Below are 23,198 nucleotides of genomic sequence, written 5' to 3'. Positions count from 1 at the left end.
ACCATGAGATGGGGGACTTTGTCAAATGGAAGAGTTGCTGAGTTTCTTAGCTCACAAAGTAAGTTTAAACTCATTCAAAATACAACCCTTTTGAAATGATAGTGCTGTGCCATGACCCGGATTGAGGACCGGGGTTGCTGGGGCCACAACGCAGAGTACTAACCACTATACGATCATGGCAAGCTACCAGAGATTGATTGTAGAGCCTACTCATGCTCTGACAGAGACGTGTACAAGCTGGCTGAACTCTTTTCATTTAGCGCTCGAAATGAGTAAACTCAAGAAGCAGTTGAACTTTAGACAGTTGGTACATTTTAATTCATTCAAAAAGTTCCCTTTTTCCGTGAAATTGGAATATCTCAATTGCATCCTCCTCACGTCTTCTCTCCTCTCGACACTCCTAATTCTCTAAACCCATCGTTTGAGAAAAGTAGAGTTCCCTCCACCAAGACCTTTTCTACCAAGGTGTTAATTGAATTGTTTGAAAAGGCTCTGCTGAGATTCAAACTCAGGATCTCCTGTTTAATAGACAGGCGCTTTAACCAACTAAGCCACAGCGCCCATATATGACTTATCTGTTGCAGGTAATAACACTGCCACACGCATTAAAATCAAACTAGTCTCATTCATTTAATCCATATCTCTGTCTTGCAAAAATCACGTCACAAAAAAATATGTTATTTAGTAACATTGGAATCGATATGGACACCTTCAATTGTCTAGCAACAGGGTTTCTTAAGCTATGTTTTGGGACCCAATGTCGGCCTGAGTCTGTGTGAGGTGGGCCGCGAGATATCAGTAAACATTTGTAGTCACATACTATTTTTTCTTTTAATTTCGGTCATTCGAGGACAGTACATTTTTCATTTGGGTCTCGAGCTGAATAAACTCAAGATCCTCTGACATGGATTCTTAAACTATGGTTTGGTACCAGAAGTGGGCATTAGCATGTGATAGGTGGATCGCGAGATATGAGTAAACATTCAGAATCATACACTATTTCTTCATAATTTGGGTCGTTTCGGGGAAACTACATTTCTCATTTGGGTCTCGAGCTTCAAAATGGTAAAAACCTAAGAAACAGCAGATGAATCAGTTAATGTAAGTAATTAACCTACCATGAGATGTGGGACTTTGTCAAATGGAAGAGTTGCTGAGTTTCCTAGCTCACAAAGTAAGTTTAAACTCATTCAAAATACAACCCTTTTGAAATGATAGTGCTGTGCCATGACCCGGATTGAGGACCGGGGTTGCTGGGGCCACAACGCAGAGTACTAACCACTATACGATCATGGCAAGCTACCAGAGATTGATTGTAGAGCCTACTCATGCTCTGACAGAGACGTGTACAAGCTGGCTGAACTCTTTTCATTTAGCGCTCGAAATGAGTAAACTCAAGAAGCAGTTGAACTTTAGACAGTTGGTACATTTTAATTCATTCAAAAAGTTCCCTTTTTCCGTGAAATTGGAATATCTCAATTGCATCCTCCTCACGTCTTCTCTCCTCTCGACACTCCTAATTCTCTAAACCCATCGTTTGAGAAAAGTAGAGTTCCCTCCACCAAGACCTTTTCTACCAAGGTGTTAATTGAATAGTTTGAAAAGGCTCTGCTGAGATTCGAACTCAGGATCTCCTGTTTACTAGACAGGCGCTTTAACCAACTAAGCCACAGGGCCCATATATGTCTTATCTGTTGCAGGTAATAACACTGCCACACGCATTAAAATCAAACTAGTCTCATTCATTTAATCCATATCTCTGTCTTGCAAAAATCACGTCACAAAAAATATGTTATTTAGTAACATTGGAATCGATATGGACACCTTCAATTGTCTAGCAACAGGGTTTTTTAAGCTATGTTTTGTGACCTTCTCCTCCAATGTGTTCAATGAATTGCTTGAAAAGGCTCTGCTGAGATTCGAACTCAGGATCTCCTGTTTACAAGACAGGCGCTTTAACCAACTAAGCCACAGAGCCCATAGATATCATGTCTGTTGCAGGTAAGAACACCGACACACGTATTTAAATCAAACCAGAATAATTAATTTAACCCATATCTCTGTCTTGCAAAAATCACGTCACAAAAAAATATGTTATTTAGTAACATTGGAATCGATATGGACACCTTTAATTGTCTAGCAACAGGGTTTCTTAAGCTATGTTTTGGGACCCAATGTCGGCCCGAGTCTGTGTGAGGTGGGCCGCGAGATATCAGTAAACATTTGTAGTCACATACTATTTTTTCTTTTAATTTCGGTCATTCGAGGACAGTACATTTTTCATTTGGGTCTCGAGCTGAATAAACTCAAGATCCTCTGACATGGATTCTTAAACTATGGTTTGGTACCCAAAGTGGGCATTAGCATGTGATAGGTGGATCGCGAGATATGAGTAAACATTCAGAATCATACACTATTTCTTCATAATTTTGGTCGTTTCGGGGAAACTACATTTCTCATTTGGGTCTCGAGCTTCAAAATGGTAAAAACCTAAGAAACAGCAGATGAATCAGTTAATGTAAGTAATTAACCTACCATGAGATGGGGGACTTTGTCAAATGGAAGAGTTGCTGAGTTTCTTAGCTCACAAAGTAAGTTTAAACTCATTCAAAATACAACCCTTTTGAAATGATAGTGCTGTGCCATGACCCGGACTGAGGACCGGGGTTGCTGGGGCCACAATGCAGAGTACTAACCACTATACGATCATGGCAAGCTACCAGAGATTGATTGTAGAGCCTACTCATGCTCTGACAGAGACGTGTACAAGCTGGCTGAACTCTTTTCATTTAGCGCTCGAAATGATTAAACTCAAGAAGCAGTTGAACTTTAGACAGTTGGTACATTTTAATTCATTCAAAAAGTTCCCTTTTTCCGTGAAATTGGAATATCTCAATTGCATCCTCCTCACGTCTTCTCTCCTCTCGACACTCCTAATTCTCTAAACCCATCGTTTGAGAAAAGTAGAGTTCCCTCCACCAAGACCTTTTCTACCAAGGTGTTAATTGAATTGTTTGAGAAGGCTCTGCTGAGATTCGAACTCAGGATCTCCTGTTTACAAGACAGGCGCTTTAACCAACTAAGCCACAGAGCCCATAGATATCATGTCTGTTGCAGGTAAGAACACCGACACACGTATTTAAATCAAACCAGAATAATTAATTTAACCCATATCTCTGTCTTGCAAAAATCACGTCACAAAAAAATATGTTATTTAGTAACATTGGAATCGATATGGACACCTTTAATTGTCTAGCAACAGGGTTTCTTAAGCTATGTTTTGGGACCCAATGTCGGCCCGAGTCTGTGTGAGGTGGGCCGCGAGATATCAGTAAACATTTGTAGTCACATACTATTTTTTCTTTTAATTTCGGTCATTCGAGGACAGTACATTTTTCATTTGGGTCTCGAGCTGAATAAACTCAAGATCCTCTGACATGGATTCTTAAACTATGGTTTGGTACCCAAAGTGGGCATTAGCAGGTGATAGGTGGATCGCGAGATATGAGTAAACATTCAGAATCATACACTATTTCTTCATAATTTTGCTCGTTTCGGGGAAACTACATTTCTCATTTGGGTCTCGAGCTTCAAAATGGTAAAAACCTAAGAAACAGCAGATGAATCAGTTAATGTAAGTAATTAACCTACCATGAGATGGGGGACTTTGTCAAATGGAAGAGTTGCTGAGTTTCTTAGCTCACAAAGTAAGTTTAAACTCATTCAAAATGCAACCCTTTTGAAATGATAATGCTGTGCCATGACCCGGATTGAGGACCGGGGTTGCTGGGGCCACAACGCAGAGTACTAACCACTATACGATCATGGCAAGCTACCAGAGATTGATTGTAGAGCCTACTCATGCTCTGACAGAGACGTGTACAAGCTGGCTGAACTCTTTTCATTTAGCGCTCGAAATGAGTAAACTCAAGAAGCAGTTGAACTTTAGACAGTTGGTACATTTTAATTCATTCAAAAAGTTCCCTTTTTCCGTGAAATTGGAATATCTCAATTGCATCCTCCTCACGTCTTCTCTCCTCTCGACACTCCTAATTCTCTAAACCCATCGTTTGAGAAAAGTAGAGTTCCCTCCACCAAGACCTTTTCTACCAAAGTGTTAATTGAATTGTTTGAGAAGGCTCTGCTGAGATTCGAACTCAGGATCTCCTGTTTACTAGACAGGCGGTTTAACCAACTAAGCCACAGCGCCCATATATGTCTTATCTGTTGCAGGTAATAACACTGCCACACGCATTAAAATCAAACTAGTCTCATTCATTTAATCCATATCTCTGTCTTGCAAAAATCACGTCACAAAAAAATATGTTATTTAGTAACATTGGAATCGATATGGACACCTTCAATTGTCTAGCAACAGGGTTTCTTAAGCTATGTTTTGTGCCCTTCTCCTCCAATGTGTTCAATGAATTGCTTGAAAAGGCTCAGCTGAGATTCGAACTCAGGATCTCCTGTTTACAAGACAGGCGCTTTAACCAACTAAGCCACAGAGCCCATAGATATCATGTCTGTTGCAGGTAAGAACACCGACACACGTATTTAAATCAAACCAGAATAATTAATTTAACCCATATCTCTGTCTTGCAAAAATCACGTCACAAAAAAATATGTTATTTAGTAACATTGGAATCGATATGGACACCTTTAATTGTCTAGCAACAGGGTTTCTTAAGCTATGTTTTGGGACCCAATGTCGGCCCGAGTCTGTGTGAGGTGGGCCGCGAGATATCAGTAAACATTTGTAGTCACATACTATTTTTTCTTTTAATTTCGGTCATTCGAGGACAGTACATTTTTCATTTGGGTCTCGAGCTGAATAAACTCAAGATCCTCTGACATGGATTCTTAAACTATGGTTTGGTACCCAAAGTGGGCATTAGCAGGTGATAGGTGGATCGCGAGATATGAGTAAACATTCAGAATCATACACTATTTCTTCATAATTTTGCTCGTTTCGGGGAAACTACATTTCTCATTTGGGTCTCGAGCTTCAAAATGGTAAAAACCTAAGAAACAGCAGATGAATCAGTTAATGTAAGTAATTAACCTACCATGAGATGGGGGACTTTGTCAAATGGAAGAGTTGCTGAGTTTCTTAGCTCACAAAGTAAGTTTAAACTCATTCAAAATGCAACCCTTTTGAAATGATAGTGCTGTGCCATGACCCGGATTGAGGACCGGGGTTGCTGGGGCCACAATGCAGAGTACTAACCACTATACGATCATGGCAAGCTACCAGAGATTGATTGTAGAGCCTACTCATGCTCTGACAGAGACGTGTACAAGCTGGCTGAACTCTTTTCATTTAGCGCTCGAAATGAGTAAACTCAAGAAGCAGTTGAACTTTAGACAGTTGGTACATTTTAATTCATTCAAAAAGTTCCCTTTTTCCGTGAAATTGGAATATCTCAATTGCATCCTCCTCACGTCTTCTCTCCTCTCGACACTCCTAATTCTCTAAACCCATCGTTTGAGAAAAGTAGAGTTCCCTCCACCAAGACCTTTTCTACCAAGGTGTTAATTGAAAAGTTTGAAAAGGCTCTGCTGAGATTCGAAATCAGGAGCGCCTGTTTACTAGACAGGCGCTTTAACCAACTAAGCCACAGCGCCCATATATATCTTATCTGTTGCAGGTAATAACACTGCCACACGCATTAAAATCAAACTAGTCTCATTCATTTAATCCATATCTCTGTCTTGCAAAAATCACGTCACAAAAAAATATGTTATTTAGTAACATTGGAATCGATATGGACACCTTCAATTGTCTAGCAACAGGGTTTCTTAAGCTATGTTTTGTGCCCTTCTCCTCCAATGTGTTCAATGAATTGCTTGAAAAGGCTCTGATGAGATTCGAACTCAGGATCTCCTGTTTACAAGACAGGTGCTTTAACCAACTAAGCCACAGAGCCCATAGATATCATTACTGTTGCAGGTAAGAACACCGACACACGTATTTAAATCAAACCAGAATAATTAATTTAACCCATATCGCTGTCTTGCAAAATCACGTCACAAAACAGATGTAATTTAATAATATTGGAATCGATATGAACACCTTCAATTGTCTAGCAACAGGGTTTCTTAAGCTATGTTTTGGGACCCAAAGTCGGCCTGAGTCTGTGTGAGGTGGGCCGCGAGATATTAGTAAACATTTGTAGTCACATACTATTTTTTCTTTTAATTTCGGTCATTCGAGGACAGTACATTTTTCATTTGGGTCTCGAGCTGAATAAACTCAAGATCCTCTGACATGGATTCTTAAACTATGGTTTGGTACCAGAAGTGGGCATTAGCATGTGATAGGTGGATCGCGAGATATGAGTAAACATTCAGAATCATACACTATTTCTTCATAATTTTGGTCGTTTCGGGGAAACTACATTTCTCATTTGGGTCTCGAGCTTCAAAATGGTAAAAACCTAAGAAACAGCATATGAATCAGTTAATGTAAGTAATTACCTACCATGAGATGGGGGACTTTGTCAAATGGAAGAGTTGCTGAGTTTCTTAGCTCACAAAGTAAGTTTAACTCTTTGAACTCTTTTCATTTAGCGCTCGAAATGAGTAAACTCAAGAAGCAGTTGAACTTTAGACAGTTGGTACATTTTAATTCATTCAAAAAGTTCCCTTTTTCCGTGAAATTGGAATATCTCAATTGCATCCTCCTCACGTCTTCTCTCCTCTCGACACTCCTAATTCTCTAAACCCATCGTTTGAGAAAAGTAGAGTTCTCTCCACCAAGACCTTTTCTACCAAGGTGTTAATTGAATTGTTTGAAAAGGCTCTGCTGAGATTCGAACTCAGGATCTCCTGTTTACTAGACAGGCGCTTTAACCAACTAAGCCACAGCGCCCATATATGTCTTATCTGTTGCAGGTAATAACACTGCCACACGCATTAAAATCAAACTAGTCTCATTCATTTAATCCATATCTCTGTCTTGCAAAAATCACGTCACAAAAAAATATGTTATTTAGTAACATTGGAATCGATATGGACACCTTCGATTGTCTAGCAACAGCGTTTCTTAAGCTATGTTTTGTGCCCTTCTCCTCCAATGTGTTCAATGAATTGCTTGAAAAGGCTCTGCTGAGATTCGAACTCAGGATCTCCTGTTTACAAGACAGGCGCTTTAACCAACTAAGCCACAGAGCCCATAGATTTCATGTCTGTTGCAGGTAAGAACACCGACACACGTATTTAAATCAAACCAGAATAATTAATTTAACCCATATCGCTGTCTTGCAAAATCACGTCACAAAACAGATGTAATTTAATAATATTGGAATCGATATGAACACCTTCAATTGTCTAGCAACAGGGTTTCTTAAGCTATGTTTTGGGACCAAAAGTCGGCCTGAGTCTGTGTGAGGTGGGCCGCGAGATATCAGTAAACATTTGTAGTCACATACTATTTTTTCTTTTAATTTCGGTCATTCGAGGACAGTACATTTTTCATTTGGGTCTCGAGCTGAATAAACTCAAGATCCTCTGACATGGATTCTTAAACTATGGTTTGGTACCAGAAGTGGGCATTAGCATGTGATAGGTGGATCGCGAGATATGAGTAAACATTCAGAATCATACACTATTTCTTCATAATTTTGGTCGTTTCGGGGAAACTACATTTCTCATTTGGGTCTCGAGCTTCAAAATGGTAAAAACCTAAGAAACAGCAGATGAATCAGTTAATGTAAGTAATTAACCTACCATGAGATGGGGGACTTTGTCAAATGGAAGAGTTGCTGAGTTTCTTAGCTCACAAAGTAAGTTTAAACTCATTCAAAATACAACCCTTTTGAAATGATAGTGCTGTGCCATGACCCGGATTGAGGACCGGGGTTGCTGGGGCCACAACGCAGAGTACTAACCACTATACGATCATGGCAAGCTACCAGAGATTGATTGTAGAGCCTACTCATGCTCTGACAGAGACGTGTACAAGCTGGCTGAACTCTTTTCATTTAGCGCTCGAAATGAGTAAACTCAAGAAGCAGTTGAACTTTAGACAATTGGTACATTTTAATTCATTCAAAAAGTTCCCTTTTTCCGTGAAATTGGAATATCTCAATTGCATCCTCCTCACGTCTTCTCTCCTCTCGACACTCCTAATTCTCTAAACCCATCGTTTGAGAAAAGTAGAGTTCCCTCCACCAAGACCTTTTCTACCAAGGTGTTAATTGAATAGTTTGAAAAGGCTCTGCTGAGATTCGAACTCAGGATCTCCTGTTTACTAGACAGGCGCTTTAACCAACTAAGCCACAGCGCCCATGTATGTCTTATCTGTTGCAGGTAATAACACTGCCACACGCATTAAAATCAAAGTAGTCTCATTCATTTAATCCATATCTCTGTCTTGCAAAAATCACGTCACTAAAAAATATGTTATTTAGTAACATTGGAATCGATATGGACACCTTCAATTGTCTAGCAACAGGGTTTTTTAAGCTATGTTTTGTGACATTCTCCTCCAATGTGTTCAATGAATTGCTTGAAAAGGCTCTGCTGAGATTCGAACTCAGGATCTCCTGTTTACAAGACAGGCGCTTTAACCAACTAAGCCACAGAGCCCATAGATGAAATTTCTGTTGCAGGTAAGAACACCGACACAAGTATTTAAATCAAACCAGAATAATTAATTTAACCCATATCTCTGTCTTGCAAAAATCACGTCACAAAAAAATATGTTATTTAGTAACATTGGAATCGATATGGACACCTTCAATTGTCTAGCAACAGGGTTTCTTAAGCTATGTTTTGGGACCCAATGTCGGCCCGAATCTGTGTGAGGTGGGCCGCGAGATATCAGTAAACATTTGTAGTCACATACTATTTTTTCTTTTAATTTCGGTCATTCGAGGACAGTACATTTTTCATTTGGGTCTCGAGCTGAATAAACTCAAGATCCTCTGACATGGATTCTTAAACTATGGTTTGGTACCCAAAGTGGGCATTAGCATGTGATAGGTGGATCACGAGATATGAGTAAACATTCAGAATCATACACTATTTCTTCATAATTTTGGTCGTTTCGGGGAAACTACATTTCTCATTTGGGTCTCGAGCTTCAAAATGGTAAAAACCTAAGAAACAGCAGAGGAATCAGTTAATGTAAGTAATTAACCTACCATGAGATGGGGGACTTTGTCAAATGGAAGAGTTGCTGAGTTTCTTAGCTCACAAAGTAAGTTTAAACTCATTCAAAATACAACCCTTTTGAAATGATAGTGCTGTGCCATGACCCGGATTGAGGACCGGGGTTGCTGGGGCCACAACGCAGAGTACTAACCACTATACGATCATGGCAAGCTACCAGAGATTGATTGTAGAGCCTACTCATGCTCTGACAGAGACGTGTACAAGCTGGCTGAACTCTTTTCATTTAGCGCTCGAAATGAGTAAACTCAAGAAGCAGTTGAACTTTAGACAGTTGGTACATTTTAATTCATTCAAAAAGTTCCCTTTTTCCGTGAAATTGGAATATCTCAATTGCATCCTCCTCACGTCTTCTCTCCTCTCGACACTCCTAATTCTCTAAACCCATCGTTTGAGAAAAGTAGAGTTCCCTCCACCAAGACCTTTTCTACCAAGGTGTTAATTGAATAGTTTGAAAAGGCTCTGCTGAGATTCGAACTCAGGATCTCCTGTTTACTAGACAGGCGCTTTAACCAACTAAGCCACAGCGCCCATATATGTCTTATCTGTTGCAGGTAATAACACTGCCACACGCATTAAAATCAAACTAGTCTCATTCATTTAATCCATATCTCTGTCTTGCAAAAATCACGTCACAAAAAAATATGTTATTTAGTAACATTGGAATCGATATGGACACCTTCAATTGTCTAGCGACAGTGTTTTTTAAGCTATGTTTTGTGACCTTCTCCTCCAATGTGTTCAATGAATTGCTTGAAAAGGCTCTGCTGAGATTCGAACTCAGGATCTCCTGTTTACAAGACAGGCGCTTTAACCAACTAAGCCACAGAGCCCATAGATGAAATTTCTATTGCAGGTAAGAACACCGACACACGTATTTAAATCAAACCAGAATAATTAATTTAACCCATATCTCTGTCTTGCAAAAATCACGTCACAAAAAAATATGTTATTTAGTAACATTGGAATCGATATGGACACCTTCAATTGTCTAGCAACAGGGTTTCTTAAGCTATGTTTTGGGACCCAATGTCGGCCCGAATCTGTGTGAGGTGGGCCGCGAGATATCAGTAAACATTTGTAGTCACATACTATTTTTTCTTTTAATTTCGGTCATTCGAGGACAGTACATTTTTCATTTGGGTCTCGAGCTGAATAAACTCAAGATCCTCTGACATGGATTCTTAAACTATGGTTTGGTACCCAAAGTGGGCATTAGCATGTGATAGGTGGATCACGAGATATGAGTAAACATTCAGAATCATACACTATTTCTTCATAATTTTGGTCGTTTCGGGGAAACTACATTTCTCATTTGGGTCTCGAGCTTCAAAATGGTAAAAACCTAAGAAACAGCAGATGAATCAGTTAATGTAAGTAATTAACCTACCATGAGATGGGGGACTTTGTCAAATGGAAGAGTTGCTGAGTTTCTTAGCTCACAAAGTAAGTTTAAACTCATTCAAAATACAACCCTTTTGAAATGATAGTGCTGTGCCATGACCCGGATTGAGGACCGGGGTTGCTGGGGCCACAACGCAGAGTACTAACCACTATACGATCATGGCAAGCTACCAGAGATTGATTGTAGAGCCTACTCATGCTCTGACAGAGACGTGTACAAGCTGGCTGAACTCTTTTCATTTAGCGCTCGAAATGAGTAAACTCAAGAAGCAGTTGAACTTTAGACAATTGGTACATTTTAATTCATTCAAAAAGTTCCCTTTTTCCGTGAAATTGGAATATCTCAATTGCATCCTCCTCACGTCTTCTCTCCTCTCGACACTCCTAATTCTCTAAACCCATCGTTTGAGAAAAGTAGAGTTCCCTCCACCAAGACCTTTTCTACCAAGGTGTTAATTGAATAGTTTGAAAAGGCTCTGCTGAGATTCGAACTCAGGATCTCCTGTTTACTAGACAGGCGCTTTAACCAACTAAGCCACAGCGCCCATATATGTCTTATCTGTTGCAGGTAATAACACTGCCACACGCATTAAAATCAAACTAGTCTCATTCATTTAATCCATATCTCTGTCTTGCAAAAATCACGTCACAAAAAAATATGTTATTTAGTAACATTGGAATCGATATGGACACCTTCAGTTGTCTAGCAACAGGGATTTTTAAGCTTTGTTTTGTGACCTTCTCCTCCAATGTGTTCAATGAATTGCTTGAAAAGGCTCTGCTGAGATTCGAACTCAGGATCTCCTGTTTACAAGACAGGCGCTTTAACCAACTAAGCCACAGAGCCCATAGATAAAAAATTCTGTTGCAGGTAAGAACACCGACACACGTATTTAAATCAAACCAGAATAATTAATTTAACCCATATCTCTGTCTTGCAAAAATCACGTCATAAAAAAATATGTTATTTAGTAACATTGGAATCGATATGGACACCTTCAATTGTCTAGCAACAGGGTTTCTTAAGCTATGTTTTGGGACCCAAAGTCGGCCTGAGTCTGTGTGAGGTGGGCCGCGAGATATCAGTAAACATTTGTAGTCACATACTATTTTTTCTTTTAATTTCGGTCATTCGAGGACAGTACATTTTTCATTTGGGTCTCGAGCTGAATAAACTCAAGATCCTCTGACATGGATTCTTAAACTATGGTTTGGTACCCAAAGTGGGCATTAGCAGGTGATAGGTGGATCGCGAGATATGAGTAAACATTCAGAATCATACACTATTTCTTCATAATTTTGGTCGTTTCGGGGAAACTACATTTCTCATTTGGGTCTCGAGCTTCAAAATGGTAAAAACCTAAGAAACAGCAGAGGAATCAGTTAATGTAAGTAATTAACCTACCATGAGATGGGGGACTTTGTCAAATGGAAGAGTTGCTGAGTTTCTTAGCTCACAAAGTAAGTTTAAACTCATTCAAAATACAACCCCTTTGAAATGATAGTGCTGTGCCATGACCCGGACTGAGGACCGGGGTTGCTGGGGCCACAACGCAGAGTACTAACCACTATACGATCATGGCAAGCTACCAGAGATTGATTGTAGAGCCTACTCATGCTCTGACAGAGACGTGTACAAGCTGGCTGAACTCTTTTCATTTAGCGCTCGAAATGAGTAAACTCAAGAAGAAGTTGAACTTTAGACAGTTGGTACATTTTAATTCATTCAAAAAGTTCCCCTTTTCCGTGAAATTGGAATATCTCAATTGCATCCTCCTCACGTCTTCTCTCCTCTCGACACTCCTAATTCTCTAAACCCATCGTTTGAGAAAAGTAGAGTTCCCTCCACCAAGACCTTTTCTACCAAGGCGTTAATTGAATAGTTTGAAAAGGCTCTGCTGAGATTCGAACTCAGGATCTCCTGTTTACTAGACAGGCGCTTTAACCAACTAAGCCACAGCGCCCATATATGTCTTATCTGTTGCAGGTAATAACACTGCCACACGCATTAAAATCAAACTAGTCTCATTCATTTAATCCATATCTCTGTCTTGCAAAAATCACGTCACAAAAAAATATGTTATTTAGTAACATTGGAATCGATATGGACACCTTCAATTGTCTAGCAACAGGGATTTTTAAGCTTTGTTTTGTGACCTTCTCCTCCAATGTGTTCAATGAATTGCTTGAAAAGGCTCTGCTGAGATTCGAACTCAGGATCTCCTGTTTACAAGACAGGCGCTTTAACCAACTAAGCCACAGAGCCCATAGATAAAAAATTCTGTTGCAGGTAAGAACACCGACACACGTATTTAAATCAAACCAGAATAATTAATTTAACCCATATCTCTGTCTTGCAAAAATCACGTCATAAAAAAATATGTTATTTAGTAACATTGGAATCGATATGGACACCTTCAATTGTCTAGCAACAGGGTTTCTTAAGCTATGTTTTGGGACCCAAAGTCGGCCTGAGTCTGTGTGAGGTGGGCCGCGAGATATCAGTAAACATTTGTAGTCACATACTATTTTTTCTTTTAATTTCGGTCATTCGAGGACAGTACATTTTTCATTTGGGTCTCGAGCTGAATAAACTCAAGATCCTCTGACATGGATTCTTAAACTATGGTTTGGTACCCAAAGTGGGCATTAGCAGGTGATAGGTGGATCGCGAGATATGAGTAAACATTCAGAATCATACACTATTTCTTCATAATTTTGGTCGTTTCGGGGAAACTACATTTCTCATTTGGGTCTCGAGCTTCAAAATGGTAAAAACCTAAGAAACAGCAGAGGAATCAGTTAATGTAAGTAATTAACCTACCATGAGATGGGGGACTTTGTCAAATGGAAGAGTTGCTGAGTTTCTTAGCTCACAAAGTAAGTTTAAACTCATTCAAAATACAACCCCTTTGAAATGATAGTGCTGTGCCATGACCCGGACTGAGGACCGGGGTTGCTGGGGCCACAACGCAGAGTACTAACCACTATACGATCATGGCAAGCTACCAGAGATTGATTGTAGAGCCTACTCATGCTCTGACAGAGACGTGTACAAGCTGGCTGAACTCTTTTCATTTAGCGCTCGAAATGAGTAAACTCAAGAAGAAGTTGAACTTTAGACAGTTGGTACATTTTAATTCATTCAAAAAGTTCCCCTTTTCCGTGAAATTGGAATATCTCAATTGCATCCTCCTCACGTCTTCTCTCCTCTCGACACTCCTAATTCTCTAAACCCATCGTTTGAGAAAAGTAGAGTTCCCTCCACCAAGACCTTTTCTACCAAGGCGTTAATTGAATAGTTTGAAAAGGCTCTGCTGAGATTCGAACTCAGGATCTCCTATTTACTAGACAGGCGCTTTAACCAACTAAGCCACAGCACCCATATATGTCTTATCTGTTGCAGGTAATAACACTGCCACACGCATTAAAATCAAACTAGTCTCATTCATTTAATCCATATCTCTGTCTTGCAAAAATCACGTGACAAAAAAATCTGTTATTTAGTAACATTGGAATTGATATGGACACCTTCAATTGTCTAGCAACAGGGTTTTTTAAGCTATGTTTTGTGACCTTCTCCTCCAATGTGTTCAATGAATTGCTTGAAAAGGCTCTGCTGAGATTCGAACTCAGGATCTCCTGTTTACAAGACAGGCGCTTTAACCAACTAAGCCACAGAGCCCATAGATGAAATTTCTTTTGCAGGTAAGAACACCGACACACGTATTTAAATCAAACCAGAATAATTAATTTAACCCATATCTCTGTCTTGCAAAAATCACGTCACAAAAAAATATGTTATTTAGTAACATTGGAATCGATATGGACACCTTCAATTGTCTAGCAACAGGGTTTCTTAAGCTATGTTTTGGGACCCAATGTCGGCCCGAATCTGTGTGAGGTGGGCCGCGAGATATCAGTAAACATTTGTAGTCACATACTATTTTTTCTTTTAATTTCGGTCATTCGAGGACAGTACATTTTTCATTTGGGTCTCGAGCTGAATAAACTCAAGATCCTCTGACATGGATTCTTAAACTATGGTTTGGTACCCAAAGTGGGCATTAGCATGTGATAGGTGGATCACGAGATATGAGTAAACATTCAGAATCATACACTATTTCTTCATAATTTTGGTCGTTTCGGGGAAACTACATTTCTCATTTGGGTCTCGAGCTTCAAAATGGTAAAAACCTAAGAAACAGCAGAGGAATCAGTTAATGTAAGTAATTAACCTACCATGAGATGGGGGACTTTGTCAAATGGAAGAGTTGCTGAGTTTCTTAGCTCACAAAGTAAGTTTAAACTCATTCAAAATACAACCCTTTTGAAATGATAGTGCTGTGCCATGACCCGGATTGAGGACCGGGGTTGCTGGGGCCACAACGCAGAGTACTAACCACTATACGATCATGGCAAGCTACCAGAGATTGATTGTAGAGCCTACTCATGCTCTGACAGAGACGTGTACAAGCTGGCTGAACTCATTTCATTTAGCGCTCGAAATGAGTAAACTCAAGAAGCAGTTGAACTTTAGACAGTTGGTACATTTTAATTCATTCAAAAAGTTCCCTTTTTGCGTGAAATTGGAATATCTCAATTGCATCCTCCTCACGTCTTCTCTCCTCTCGACACTCCTAATTCTCTAAACCCATCGTTTGAGAAAAGTAGAGTTCCCTCCACCAAGACCTTTTCTACCAAGGTGTTAATTGAATAGTTTGAAAAGGCTCTGCTGAGATTCGAACTCAGGATCTCCTGTTTACTAGACAGGCGCTTTAACCAACTAAGCCACAGCGCCCATATATGGCTTATCTGTTGCAGGTAATAACACTGCCACACGCATTAAAATCAAACTAGTCTCATTCATTTAATCCATATCTCTGTCTTGCAAAAATCACGTCACAAAAAAATATGTTAATTAGTAACATTGGAATCGATATGGACACCTTCAATTGTCTAGCAACAGGGATTTTTAAGCTGTGTTTTGTGACCTTCTCCTCCAATGTGTTCAATGAATTGCTTGAAAAGGCTCTGCTGAGATTCGAACTCAGGATCTCCTGTTTACAAGACAGGCGCTTTAACCAACTAAGTCACAGAGCCCATAGATGAAATTTCTGTTGCAGGTAAGAACACCGACACACGTATTTAAATCAAACCAGAATAATTAATTTAACCCATATCTCTGTCTTGCAAAAATCACGTCACAAAAAAATATGTTATTTAGTTACATTGGAATCGATATGGACACCTTCAATTGTCTAGCAACAGGGTTTCTTAAGCTATGTTTTGGGACCCAATGTCGGCCCGAATCTGTGTGAGGTGGGCCGCGAGATATCAGTAAACATTTGTAGTCACATACTATTTTTTCTTTTAATTTCGGTCATTCGAGGACAGTACATTTTTCATTTGGGTCTCGAGCTGAATAAACTCAAGATCCTCTGACATGGATTCTTAAACTATGGTTTGGTACCCAAAGTGGGCATTAGCATGTGATAGGTGGATCACGAGATATGAGTAAACATTCAGAATCATACACTATTTCTTCATAATTTTGGTCGTTTCGGGGAAACTACATTTCTCATTTGGGTCTCGAGCTTCAAAATGGTAAAAACCTAAGAAACAGCAGAGGAATCAGTCAATGTAAGTAATTAACCTACCATGAGATGGGGGACTTTGTCAAATGGAAGAGTTGCTGAGTTTCTAAGCTCACAAAGTAAGTTTAAACTCATTCAAAATACAACCCTTTTGAAATGATAGTGCTGTGCCATGACCCGGATTGAGGACCGGGGTTGCTGGGGCCACAACGCAGAGTACTAACCACTATACGATCATGGCAAGCTACCAGAGATTGATTGTAGAGCCTACTCATGCTCTGACAGAGACGTGTACAAGCTGGCTGAACTCTTTTCATTTAGCGCTCGAAATGAGTAAACTCAAGAAGCAGTTGAACTTTAGACAGTTGGTACATTTTAATTCATTCAAAAAGTTCCCTTTTTCCGTGAAATTGGAATATCTCAATTGCATCCTCCTCACGTCTTCTCTCCTCTCGACACTCCTAATTCTCTAAACCCATCGTTTGAGAAAAGTAGAGTTCCCTCCACCAAGACCTTTTCTACCAAGGTGTTAATTGAATAGTTTGAAAAGCCTCTGCTGAGATTCGAACTCAGGATCTCCTGTTTACTAGACAGGCGCTTTAACCAACTAAGCCACAGCGCCCATATATGTCTTATCTGTTGCAGGTAATAACACTGCCACACGCATTAAAATCAAACTAGTCTCATTCATTTAATCCATATCTCTGTCTTGCAAAAATCACGTCACAAAAAAATATGTTATTTAGTAACATTGGAATCGATATGGACACCTTCAATTGTCTAGCAACAGGGATTTTTAAGCTATGTTTTGTGACCTTCTCCTCCAATGTGTTCAATGAATTGCTTGAAAAGGCTCTGCTGAGATTCGAACTCAGGATCTCCTGTTTACAAGACAGGCGCTTTAACCAACTAAGCCACAGAGCCCATAGATAAAAAATTCTGTTGCAGGTAAGAACACCGACACACGTATTTAAATCAAACCAGAATAATTAATTTAACCCATATCTCTGTCTTGCAAAAATCACGTCATAAAAAAATATGTTATTTAGTAACATTGGAATCGATATGGACACCTTCAATTGTCTAGCAACAGGGTTTCTTAAGCTATGTTTTGGGACCCAAAGTCGGCCTGAGTCTGTGTGAGGTGGGCCGCGAGATATCAGTAAACATTTGTAGTCACATACTATTTTTTCTTTTAATTTCGGTCATTCGAGGACAGTACATTTTTCATTTGGGTCTCGAGCTGAATAAACTCAAGATCCTCTGACATGGATTCTTAAACTATGGTTTGGTACCCAAAGTGGGCATTAGCAGGTGATAGGTGGATCGCGAGATATGAGTAAACATTCAGAATCATACACTATTTCTTCATAATTTTGGTCGTTTCGGGGAAACTACATTTCTCATTTGGGTCTCGAGCTTCAAAATGGTAAAAACCTAAGAAACAGCAGAGGAATCAGTTAATGTAAGTAATTAACCTACCATGAGATGGGGGACTTTGTCAAATGGAAGAGTTGCTGAGTTTCTTAGCTCACAAAGTAAGTTTAAACTCATTCAAAATACAACCCCTTTGAAATGATAGTGCTGTGCCATGACCCGGACTGAGGACCGGGGTTGCTGGGGCCACAACGCAGAGTACTAACCACTATACGATCATGGCAAGCTACCAGAGATTGATTGTAGAGCCTACTCATGCTCTGACAGAGACGTGTACAAGCTGGCTGAACTCTTTTCATTTAGCGCTCGAAATGAGTAAACTCAAGAAGCAGTTGAACTTTAGACAGTTGGTACATTTTAATTCATTCAAAAAGTTCCCTTTTTCCGTGAAATTGGAATATCTCAATTGCATCCTCCTCACGTCTTCTCTCCTCTCGACACTCCTAATTCTCTAAACCCATCGTTTGAGAAAAGTAGAGTTCCCTCCACCAAGACCTTTTCTACCAAGGTGTTAATTGAATAGTTTGAAAAGCCTCTGCTGAGATTCGAACTCAGGATCTCCTGTTTACTAGACAGGCGCTTTAACCAACTAAGCCACAGCGCCCATATATGTCTTATCTGTTGCAGGTAATAACACTGCCACACGCATTAAAATTAAACTAGTCTCATTCATTTAATCCATATCTCTGTCTTGCAAAAATCACGTCACAAAAAAATATGTTAATTAGTAACATTGGAATCGATATGGACACCTTCAATTGTCTAGCAACAGGGATTTTTAAGCTGTGTTTTGTGACCTTCTCCTCCAATGTGTTCAATGAATTGCTTGAAAAGGCTCTGCTGAGATTCGAACTCAGGATCTCCTGTTTACAAGACAGGCGCTTTAACCAACTAAGTCACAGAGCCCATAGATGAAATTTCTGTTGCAGGTAAGAACACCGACACACGTATTTAAATCAAACCAGAATAATTAATTTAACCCATATCTCTGTCTTGCAAAAATCACGTCACAAAAAAATATGTTATTTAGTTACATTGGAATCGATATGGACACCTTCAATTGTCTAGCAACAGGGTTTCTTAAGCTATGTTTTGGGACCCAATGTCGGCCCGAATCTGTGTGAGGTGGGCCGCGAGATATCAGTAAACATTTGTAGTCACATACTATTTTTTCTTTTAATTTCGGTCATTCGAGGACAGTACATTTTTCATTTGGGTCTCGAGCTGAATAAACTCAAGATCCTCTGACATGGATTCTTAAACTATGGTTTGGTACCCAAAGTGGGCATTAGCATGTGATAGGTGGATCACGAGATATGAGTAAACATTCAGAATCATACACTATTTCTTCATAATTTTGGTCGTTTCGGGGAAACTACATTTCTCATTTGGGTCTCGAGCTTCAAAATGGTAAAAACCTAAGAAACAGCAGAGGAATCAGTCAATGTAAGTAATTAACCTACCATGAGATGGGGGACTTTGTCAAATGGAAGAGTTGCTGAGTTTCTAAGCTCACAAAGTAAGTTTAAACTCATTCAAAATACAACCCTTTTGAAATGATAGTGCTGTGCCATGACCCGGATTGAGGACCGGGGTTGCTGGGGCCACAACGCAGAGTACTAACCACTATACGATCATGGCAAGCTACCAGAGATTGATTGTAGAGCCTACTCATGCTCTGACAGAGACGTGTACAAGCTGGCTGAACTCTTTTCATTTAGCGCTCGAAATGAGTAAACTCAAGAAGCAGTTGAACTTTAGACAGTTGGTACATTTTAATTCATTCAAAAAGTTCCCTTTTTCCGTGAAATTGGAATATCTCAATTGCATCCTCCTCACGTCTTCTCTCCTCTCGACACTCCTAATTCTCTAAACCCATCGTTTGAGAAAAGTAGAGTTCCCTCCACCAAGACCTTTTCTACCAAGGTGTTAATTGAATAGTTTGAAAAGCCTCTGCTGAGATTCGAACTCAGGATCTCCTGTTTACTAGACAGGCGCTTTAACCAACTAAGCCACAGCGCCCATATATGTCTTATCTGTTGCAGGTAATAACACTGCCACACGCATTAAAATCAAACTAGTCTCATTCATTTAATCCATATCTCTGTCTTGCAAAAATCACGTCACAAAAAAATATGTTATTTAGTAACATTGGAATCGATATGGACACCTTCAATTGTCTAGCAACAGGGATTTTTAAGCTATGTTTTGTGACCTTCTCCTCCAATGTGTTCAATGAATTGCTTGAAAAGGCTCTGCTGAGATTCGAACTCAGGATCTCCTGTTTACAAGACAGGCGCTTTAACCAACTAAGCCACAGAGCCCATAGATAAAAAATTCTGTTGCAGGTAAGAACACCGACACACGTATTTAAATCAAACCAGAATAATTAATTTAACCCATATCTCTGTCTTGCAAAAATCACGTCATAAAAAAATATGTTATTTAGTAACATTGGAATCGATATGGACACCTTCAATTGTCTAGCAACAGGGTTTCTTAAGCTATGTTTTGGGACCCAAAGTCGGCCTGAGTCTGTGTGAGGTGGGCCGCGAGATATCAGTAAACATTTGTAGTCACATACTATTTTTTCTTTTAATTTCGGTCATTCGAGGACAGTACATTTTTCATTTGGGTCTCGAGCTGAATAAACTCAAGATCCTCTGACATGGATTCTTAAACTATGGTTTGGTACCCAAAGTGGGCATTAGCAGGTGATAGGTGGATCGCGAGATATGAGTAAACATTCAGAATCATACACTATTTCTTCATAATTTTGGTCGTTTCGGGGAAACTACATTTCTCATTTGGGTCTCGAGCTTCAAAATGGTAAAAACCTAAGAAACAGCAGAGGAATCAGTTAATGTAAGTAATTAACCTACCATGAGATGGGGGACTTTGTCAAATGGAAGAGTTGCTGAGTTTCTTAGCTCACAAAGTAAGTTTAAACTCATTCAAAATACAACCCCTTTGAAATGATAGTGCTGTGCCATGACCCGGACTGAGGACCGGGGTTGCTGGGGCCACAACGCAGAGTACTAACCACTATACGATCATGGCAAGCTACCAGAGATTGATTGTAGAGCCTACTCATGCTCTGACAGAGACGTGTACAAGCTGGCTGAACTCTTTTCATTTAGCGCTCGAAATGAGTAAACTCAAGAAGCAGTTGAACTTTAGACAGTTGGTACATTTTAATTCATTCAAAAAGTTCCCTTTTTCCGTGAAATTGGAATATCTCAATTGCATCCTCCTCACGTCTTCTCTCCTCTCGACACTCCTAATTCTCTAAACCCATCGTTTGAGAAAAGTAGAGTTCCCTCCACCAAGACCTTTTCTACCAAGGTGTTAATTGAATAGTTTGAAAAGCCTCTGCTGAGATTCGAACTCAGGATCTCCTGTTTACTAGACAGGCGCTTTAACCAACTAAGCCACAGCGCCCATATATGTCTTATCTGTTGCAGGTAATAACACTGCCACACGCATTAAAATTAAACTAGTCTCATTCATTTAATCCATATCTCTGTCTTGCAAAAATCACGTCACAAAAAAATATGTTAATTAGTAACATTGGAATCGATATGGACACCTTCAATTGTCTAGCAACAGGGATTTTTAAGCTGTGTTTTGTGACCTTCTCCTCCAATGTGTTCAATGAATTGCTTGAAAAGGCTCTGCTGAGATTCGAACTCAGGATCTCCTGTTTACAAGACAGGCGCTTTAACCAACTAAGTCACAGAGCCCATAGATGAAATTTCTGTTGCAGGTAAGAACACCGACACACGTATTTAAATCAAACCAGAATAATTAATTTAACCCATATCTCTGTCTTGCAAAAATCACGTCACAAAAAAATATGTTATTTAGTTACATTGGAATCGATATGGACACCTTCAATTGTCTAGCAACAGGGTTTCTTAAGCTATGTTTTGGGACCCAATGTCGGCCCGAATCTGTGTGAGGTGGGCCGCGAGATATCAGTAAACATTTGTAGTCACATACTATTTTTTCTTTTAATTTCGGTCATTCGAGGACAGTACATTTTTCATTTGGGTCTCGAGCTGAATAAACTCAAGATCCTCTGACATGGATTCTTAAACTATGGTTTGGTACCCAAAGTGGGCATTAGCATGTGATAGGTGGATCACGAGATATGAGTAAACATTCAGAATCATACACTATTTCTTCATAATTTTGGTCGTTTCGGGGAAACTACATTTCTCATTTGGGTCTCGAGCTTCAAAATGGTAAAAACCTAAGAAACAGCAGAGGAATCAGTCAATGTAAGTAATTAACCTACCATGAGATGGGGGACTTTGTCAAATGGAAGAGTTGCTGAGTTTCTAAGCTCACAAAGTAAGTTTAAACTCATTCAAAATACAACCCTTTTGAAATGATAGTGCTGTGCCATGACCCGGATTGAGGACCGGGGTTGCTGGGGCCACAACGCAGAGTACTAACCACTATACGATCATGGCAAGCTACCAGAGATTGATTGTAGAGCCTACTCATGCTCTGACAGAGACGTGTACAAGCTGGCTGAACTCTTTTCATTTAGCGCTCGAAATGAGTAAACTCAAGAAGCAGTTGAACTTTAGACAGTTGGTACATTTTAATTCATTCAAAAAGTTCCCTTTTTCCGTGAAATTGGAATATATCAATTGCATCCTCCTCACGTCTTCTCTCCTCTCGACACTCCTAATTCTCTAAACCCATCGTTTGAGAAAAGTAGAGTTCCCTCCACCAAGACCTTTTCTACCAAGGTGTTAATTGAATAGTTTGATAAGGCTCTGCTGAGATTCGAACTCAGGATCTCCTGTTTACTAGACAGGCGCTTTAACCAACTAAGCCACAGCGCCCATATATGTCTTATCTGTTGCAGGTAATAACACTGCCACACGCATTAAAATCAAACTAGTCTCATTCATTTAATCCATATCTCTGTCTTGCAAAAATCACGTCACAAAAAATATGTTATTTAGTAACATTGGAATCGATATGGACACCTTCAATTGTCTAGCAACAGGGATTTTTAAGCTATGTTTTGTGACCTTCTCCTCCAATGTGTTCAATGAATTGCTTGAAAAGGCTCTGCTGAGATTCGAACTCAGGATCTCCTGTTTACAAGACAGGCGCTTTAACCAACTAAGCCACAGAGCCCACAGATAAAAATTTCTGTTGCAGGTAAGAACACCGACACACGTATTTAAATCAAACCAGAATAATTAATTTAACCCATATCTCTGTCTTGCAAAAATCACGTCATAAAAAAATATGTTATTTAGTAACATTGGAATCGATATGGACACCTTCAATTGTCTAGCAACAGGGTTTCTTAAGCTATGTTTTGGGACCCAATGTCGGCCCGAGTCTGTGTGAGGTGGGCCGCGAGATATCAGTAAACATTTGTAGTCACATACTATTTTTTCTTTTAATTTCGGTCATTCGAGGACAGTACATTTTTCATTTGGGTCTCGAGCTGAATAAACTCAAGATCCTCTAACATGGATTCTTAAACTATGGTTTGGTACCCAAAGTGGGCATTAGCATGTGATAGGTGGATCACGAGATATGAGTAAACAT

General features: G+C 39.6%; 32 non-coding genes across 32 annotated transcripts; all 32 read right to left on the bottom strand.

Moving 5' to 3' along the window:
* Window positions 1–487: 487 nt before the first annotated feature.
* Window positions 488–561, bottom strand: trnan-auu (transfer RNA asparagine (anticodon AUU)). Its single transcript has one exon. It is a non-coding gene; the product is annotated as a tRNA-Asn (tRNA).
* A 1,042-nt stretch (window positions 562–1,603) lies between these two features.
* trnat-agu (transfer RNA threonine (anticodon AGU)) lies at window positions 1,604–1,677 on the bottom strand. The gene has a single exon. It is a non-coding gene; the product is annotated as a tRNA-Thr (tRNA).
* Window positions 1,678–1,904: 227 nt separating this feature from the next.
* trnat-ugu (transfer RNA threonine (anticodon UGU)) lies at window positions 1,905–1,978 on the bottom strand. Its single transcript has one exon. It is a non-coding gene; the product is annotated as a tRNA-Thr (tRNA).
* Window positions 1,979–3,020: 1,042 nt separating this feature from the next.
* Window positions 3,021–3,094, bottom strand: trnat-ugu (transfer RNA threonine (anticodon UGU)). The gene has a single exon. It is a non-coding gene; the product is annotated as a tRNA-Thr (tRNA).
* A 1,042-nt stretch (window positions 3,095–4,136) lies between these two features.
* trnat-agu (transfer RNA threonine (anticodon AGU)) lies at window positions 4,137–4,210 on the bottom strand. The gene has a single exon. It is a non-coding gene; the product is annotated as a tRNA-Thr (tRNA).
* Window positions 4,211–4,438: 228 nt separating this feature from the next.
* On the bottom strand, window positions 4,439–4,512 carry trnat-ugu (transfer RNA threonine (anticodon UGU)). The gene has a single exon. It is a non-coding gene; the product is annotated as a tRNA-Thr (tRNA).
* Window positions 4,513–5,554: 1,042 nt separating this feature from the next.
* trnat-agu (transfer RNA threonine (anticodon AGU)) lies at window positions 5,555–5,628 on the bottom strand. Its single transcript has one exon. It is a non-coding gene; the product is annotated as a tRNA-Thr (tRNA).
* Window positions 5,629–5,856: 228 nt separating this feature from the next.
* Window positions 5,857–5,930, bottom strand: trnat-ugu (transfer RNA threonine (anticodon UGU)). Its single transcript has one exon. It is a non-coding gene; the product is annotated as a tRNA-Thr (tRNA).
* Window positions 5,931–6,800: 870 nt separating this feature from the next.
* On the bottom strand, window positions 6,801–6,874 carry trnat-agu (transfer RNA threonine (anticodon AGU)). Its single transcript has one exon. It is a non-coding gene; the product is annotated as a tRNA-Thr (tRNA).
* Window positions 6,875–7,102: 228 nt separating this feature from the next.
* trnat-ugu (transfer RNA threonine (anticodon UGU)) lies at window positions 7,103–7,176 on the bottom strand. The gene has a single exon. It is a non-coding gene; the product is annotated as a tRNA-Thr (tRNA).
* Window positions 7,177–8,216: 1,040 nt separating this feature from the next.
* Window positions 8,217–8,290, bottom strand: trnat-agu (transfer RNA threonine (anticodon AGU)). Its single transcript has one exon. It is a non-coding gene; the product is annotated as a tRNA-Thr (tRNA).
* A 228-nt stretch (window positions 8,291–8,518) lies between these two features.
* trnat-ugu (transfer RNA threonine (anticodon UGU)) lies at window positions 8,519–8,592 on the bottom strand. The gene has a single exon. It is a non-coding gene; the product is annotated as a tRNA-Thr (tRNA).
* A 1,042-nt stretch (window positions 8,593–9,634) lies between these two features.
* On the bottom strand, window positions 9,635–9,708 carry trnat-agu (transfer RNA threonine (anticodon AGU)). The gene has a single exon. It is a non-coding gene; the product is annotated as a tRNA-Thr (tRNA).
* Window positions 9,709–9,936: 228 nt separating this feature from the next.
* On the bottom strand, window positions 9,937–10,010 carry trnat-ugu (transfer RNA threonine (anticodon UGU)). The gene has a single exon. It is a non-coding gene; the product is annotated as a tRNA-Thr (tRNA).
* A 1,042-nt stretch (window positions 10,011–11,052) lies between these two features.
* trnat-agu (transfer RNA threonine (anticodon AGU)) lies at window positions 11,053–11,126 on the bottom strand. Its single transcript has one exon. It is a non-coding gene; the product is annotated as a tRNA-Thr (tRNA).
* Window positions 11,127–11,354: 228 nt separating this feature from the next.
* Window positions 11,355–11,428, bottom strand: trnat-ugu (transfer RNA threonine (anticodon UGU)). The gene has a single exon. It is a non-coding gene; the product is annotated as a tRNA-Thr (tRNA).
* A 1,043-nt stretch (window positions 11,429–12,471) lies between these two features.
* On the bottom strand, window positions 12,472–12,545 carry trnat-agu (transfer RNA threonine (anticodon AGU)). The gene has a single exon. It is a non-coding gene; the product is annotated as a tRNA-Thr (tRNA).
* A 228-nt stretch (window positions 12,546–12,773) lies between these two features.
* On the bottom strand, window positions 12,774–12,847 carry trnat-ugu (transfer RNA threonine (anticodon UGU)). Its single transcript has one exon. It is a non-coding gene; the product is annotated as a tRNA-Thr (tRNA).
* A 1,043-nt stretch (window positions 12,848–13,890) lies between these two features.
* trnat-agu (transfer RNA threonine (anticodon AGU)) lies at window positions 13,891–13,964 on the bottom strand. The gene has a single exon. It is a non-coding gene; the product is annotated as a tRNA-Thr (tRNA).
* Window positions 13,965–14,192: 228 nt separating this feature from the next.
* On the bottom strand, window positions 14,193–14,266 carry trnat-ugu (transfer RNA threonine (anticodon UGU)). The gene has a single exon. It is a non-coding gene; the product is annotated as a tRNA-Thr (tRNA).
* A 1,042-nt stretch (window positions 14,267–15,308) lies between these two features.
* Window positions 15,309–15,382, bottom strand: trnat-agu (transfer RNA threonine (anticodon AGU)). Its single transcript has one exon. It is a non-coding gene; the product is annotated as a tRNA-Thr (tRNA).
* Window positions 15,383–15,610: 228 nt separating this feature from the next.
* On the bottom strand, window positions 15,611–15,684 carry trnat-ugu (transfer RNA threonine (anticodon UGU)). The gene has a single exon. It is a non-coding gene; the product is annotated as a tRNA-Thr (tRNA).
* A 1,042-nt stretch (window positions 15,685–16,726) lies between these two features.
* On the bottom strand, window positions 16,727–16,800 carry trnat-agu (transfer RNA threonine (anticodon AGU)). Its single transcript has one exon. It is a non-coding gene; the product is annotated as a tRNA-Thr (tRNA).
* Window positions 16,801–17,028: 228 nt separating this feature from the next.
* Window positions 17,029–17,102, bottom strand: trnat-ugu (transfer RNA threonine (anticodon UGU)). The gene has a single exon. It is a non-coding gene; the product is annotated as a tRNA-Thr (tRNA).
* A 1,043-nt stretch (window positions 17,103–18,145) lies between these two features.
* On the bottom strand, window positions 18,146–18,219 carry trnat-agu (transfer RNA threonine (anticodon AGU)). Its single transcript has one exon. It is a non-coding gene; the product is annotated as a tRNA-Thr (tRNA).
* A 228-nt stretch (window positions 18,220–18,447) lies between these two features.
* Window positions 18,448–18,521, bottom strand: trnat-ugu (transfer RNA threonine (anticodon UGU)). The gene has a single exon. It is a non-coding gene; the product is annotated as a tRNA-Thr (tRNA).
* Window positions 18,522–19,563: 1,042 nt separating this feature from the next.
* Window positions 19,564–19,637, bottom strand: trnat-agu (transfer RNA threonine (anticodon AGU)). The gene has a single exon. It is a non-coding gene; the product is annotated as a tRNA-Thr (tRNA).
* A 228-nt stretch (window positions 19,638–19,865) lies between these two features.
* On the bottom strand, window positions 19,866–19,939 carry trnat-ugu (transfer RNA threonine (anticodon UGU)). The gene has a single exon. It is a non-coding gene; the product is annotated as a tRNA-Thr (tRNA).
* A 1,043-nt stretch (window positions 19,940–20,982) lies between these two features.
* On the bottom strand, window positions 20,983–21,056 carry trnat-agu (transfer RNA threonine (anticodon AGU)). Its single transcript has one exon. It is a non-coding gene; the product is annotated as a tRNA-Thr (tRNA).
* Window positions 21,057–21,284: 228 nt separating this feature from the next.
* trnat-ugu (transfer RNA threonine (anticodon UGU)) lies at window positions 21,285–21,358 on the bottom strand. The gene has a single exon. It is a non-coding gene; the product is annotated as a tRNA-Thr (tRNA).
* Window positions 21,359–22,400: 1,042 nt separating this feature from the next.
* On the bottom strand, window positions 22,401–22,474 carry trnat-agu (transfer RNA threonine (anticodon AGU)). Its single transcript has one exon. It is a non-coding gene; the product is annotated as a tRNA-Thr (tRNA).
* A 227-nt stretch (window positions 22,475–22,701) lies between these two features.
* trnat-ugu (transfer RNA threonine (anticodon UGU)) lies at window positions 22,702–22,775 on the bottom strand. Its single transcript has one exon. It is a non-coding gene; the product is annotated as a tRNA-Thr (tRNA).
* Between the last annotated feature and the right edge of the window lie 423 nt (window positions 22,776–23,198).

This window comes from Salvelinus fontinalis, chromosome 8 (genome assembly GCF_029448725.1).
Source record: "Salvelinus fontinalis isolate EN_2023a chromosome 8, ASM2944872v1, whole genome shotgun sequence".
In the NCBI taxonomy this organism is placed as follows: Eukaryota; Metazoa; Chordata; class Actinopteri; order Salmoniformes; family Salmonidae; genus Salvelinus; species Salvelinus fontinalis.
The sequence above is the reverse complement of the archived record's forward strand: the minus strand, read 5'-3'. Positions and strand labels throughout refer to the sequence as shown.